The following is a 3,594-nucleotide window of genomic DNA, read 5'->3' as shown; positions in this document are numbered from 1 at the left end:
CCCGCCCGCCGGCGCGGCTTGCCGAAATTGCAGCTTTGCTGTGGTGGGTAGCAGCTCCGGGGTGGGCACGGCTCCATGGGCTGGCATCCCAGTGGCTCGCTCTGGCAGGACCCCTCGATGTCACGGCTGAGGCTGCCGGGGGCATGGCAAGGGGGCAGGGTTATGGGGCCCACGGGGGTTTCATTGCAGGACACCCCCCCGTGGACCCGTGCCATGTCCAGCCCTTCTCGCCACAGACTGAGCTGTCATGGCACAAGTCCTGGTCGCTGTCGCCTTTATGGTAGTGCATCCTGTGGCAGAGATGGCCAAGTTCTTGGGGATAAGCTCTGGGAAAAAGAAAAAAACACCAATGACTTATTTTTTTTGCTCTTTCTATGAAAAAAAATGAGGAATCCAAGACAGCTGAGAGAATCCAACTCACTCTGTGACTGGTGATGGATGGGCTGAGCAGGGTGTCCGAGTCCTGAGGACAGCGCTGGGGCTGAAAGCTTTTATATGTGGCTGAGCTCTCTTGGAAATGAGGCATGCCATGGGAATTAATAGCTGAGCAGTGAGTGCCACTTCTGTATGTATATTTTTCCTGGCACTTGCTATTGGATTAATCAGCTGCAATTAGCATCTCCCTTGATGTAACGTCAGCTTAGCTCCTTGCATATGCAGCGGCCATCATCTAATTAGTTCTCCCAGCAGGTTGTGTTCAAATACGCTGTTACCTAATGTGAGTCAGATGGGCTCCTGGGATAAGGATACCTGGAATACCGTGATGCTGAGTGATGTGCCCAAAAGGAGTCTCTCGTGGCAGTGGGAAAACTGCAAGAAAGCCCAGGAGTCCTGGTGTCCCGTCCCGTGGCCAGGCGTCCGACGGCTCATGTCTTAAACCAGCGTGTTGGAGCGGAGGTACGCAAACGGCAAAGGTTCTTCACAGAACACAGAGAAAAAAAAATCTGTCGTTGAAAACAAGCAAGCTTCCTGCCAAAATAAAGAGCTTTTTTTCTTAAAGAAAAAGGAAAAATTGGAAAACCGGTGAAATTCAGTTTTCAGTAAGAAGTGATCGATTTTTCTACTCTATTCCAGCTGAGCACCCTGACCAACTGTAAACCAGGAATTGCTGTGTTCGTGGTGTGCTCCACAAAGCTGGTTTTTTTTTCCCAAACTGCTCTCTGGGTGTTTTCCCCACCCTAGAAATCCAGCCTGAGATGAGAGGATTTTACTCCTTCTTCATACCCTGCTCCACGCTTCGTGCGCTGGCAACATGGTCTGTGGCAGAAAGGGCCCTGTGATGGAAGAGGGGCCACACTCAGTTATCATTTCTACTTGAATATGATTAGAAGTGGGAAAGCGTCTTTTTGTTATGCTAATTCTGTGAAATTCTGTGATTTTATTTTGTAAAGCCAGGCTCCGAGTGCATTTCTGTTTATTATGTATAAAAAAAATTCTGACTTCTGGATGAACAAGTTCAGAAAAAAACATCATTCGACACTCATCTTTTAACGCTTCTGTTCTTTAAAAGCAGACAGCAGGTTTTCATTAACAACATGTTCCTGATACGATGATCTTTCTTCACGCAGTACCATAGCACCAAAGTTGCAGAAGGCATCTAAAAAAGCACGGAGAATACAATTAGTTCTTTAAAGCCTGCAGTTTCTGCCAAACAAACCCATCTTCTGACACCGAAAGTGTCATCAAGCAATCGGGATTTTTTTTTCATAAGCTTCCACCTGAAAAATCTTTGACTTTTGATTTGTTAGCAGAAAGTTGAAATTTTCTGTAAGAAAACACAGGAGGTTTTCTAGATGGCTTTGTGGATGGGGCTGCAGGTTGGACCTGGTTTATCAGCGAAGGGCTGTGATATTTGGACATGCTCATCCCCTTCCAGAGCACAGAGAAACCTGACAGCCGGAGAGATGGCACAGGAGTCACGGGTGACATCAGGACCGTGATGACCGCAGATGTTGCCGCCCTGTGTGTATGGATGGCTGGGAGACGTGAACCCTGAATGCAGGATCCCGAGGGACAACAGCGCGCCAGGGCGCAGGGGCGGATGGCATCGGGCTGTGGATGGGGTGGATATTCCCCTATTTAAACGAATTGATTTCCTTCCGAGCGAGGAGCACCTTGGTCAAGCGAGTGGGTACCACGCTGAAAGCCCTTTTATGCGCTGCAAATCTGGAATGAGGATGGCGCAGAGGAAGGCTGACCTCATGAACTAACAATTTTGGGCTTTGTCAAACACCACATCCACCTTTCTGCCATTTCTGCTTTGACTCATGTTCTGCGTAGCTGCTCCACTTTGCATTTCCGTGGATGGACACGGCATTTTTTTAAGTACTAGCAAAGCATCTCTCACAGCAGCCCCAGGCAGTCAGTGCAAAAGGCATTCCCAAGCGCTCACTCCATGGCAGAGCCTCCCTAAGAGATGCTCAGAGGTTTGTCCAGCGGCATTTGGGGTTGAATCACTGGGAAAAGCATGTGCAGAATTCAGGGGTGTGACTCCAGGGTGCATGCTTGGACCTGACGACTTCCCTGCCGCTGAGATAATTTATTCTTTAGCTACAGGGAAAAGGTAATTGCCTTGCAGGAAGCCACGGGACTTGCATGTAAGGATGGAAAAGACCTTGGCCAACAAGGATTTTAGATTTATAACTCATTACTGGAGTCCCAAGATCGTGCCAGCTTTGGATTTTTTCATGTTAGAAGAGGTCTTTTGGAGTCATTTCCCTTCCTGAGGATTTTACAAATCACAAAGTGCAGATACTTCATTTCTGAATCTTATCTCTTAAAATTTGCCACATTTTAATAGAAATCCAGATGAAATTAGATAGTATTTCTGAATCCTTCAGGCTAGACCTATATCTCCCCATCTTTCAAAGACTCCCTCCCTCCCTGCACCATGCAGACCATGCTTGCCGGTCTATTTAATCTTATTGACGAGATATCAAGCCTGTGAAGAAGCCTGCTTTAAAGCTCAGCAAATTCACTGGAAAGATTTCCATTAACAACAAAGGCTTTGAGCTCTGGCTTTAGGACTGTACAGATGCTTCGATTGCAGCCTGTGCATCTTCAAAGTCATAAGTAGGGGGAAAATAGCACAAAACGGCATGGCCAAGAGGGTACTCCTGTAGCTTAGACAGTTACTGATGGTAGCAAGCGCGATCTTCCCCCAGCTGAGCGACTGACCCAAGAAATTTACGGCACGTGTTGGGGTGCTGTCAGCAGCAGCATGACAAATAGTTGAAAAATTCATTATAGTCAGAAACCAATCAAATGCTAAAATAGTCCCAGACCGGAGCTATAGTTTAAAAGACAAAGATAAATGAATAAACATATACGAGACGTTTGCAGTGACATAAGTTAGCAATTTTATTGTCTTTCATGACTAATTGGAGACTAAAGCAAGAAAAGGGAGTATGATACATCAATAGCATTGAACATCCCACACACCGAGAGGAAAATGAACAGCAGGACGAGCGCTTACATGGGAAAATCGCACAGATCAGTGGGTAGCGACTTCAACGCCCATTGGGAGAATTTGGTGATTAAAGGCAGGCAAAGAAGAGGAGAGAAGATCTACAGTCTCTAAGCAGAAGAGGAAGA

The sequence above is a fragment of the Egretta garzetta genome, unplaced genomic scaffold (genome assembly GCF_000687185.1).
Source record: "Egretta garzetta isolate BGI_Z169 unplaced genomic scaffold, ASM68718v1 scaffold350, whole genome shotgun sequence".
NCBI classification, from domain to species: Eukaryota; Metazoa; Chordata; class Aves; order Pelecaniformes; family Ardeidae; genus Egretta; species Egretta garzetta.
This window is presented reverse-complemented; position numbering follows the sequence as displayed.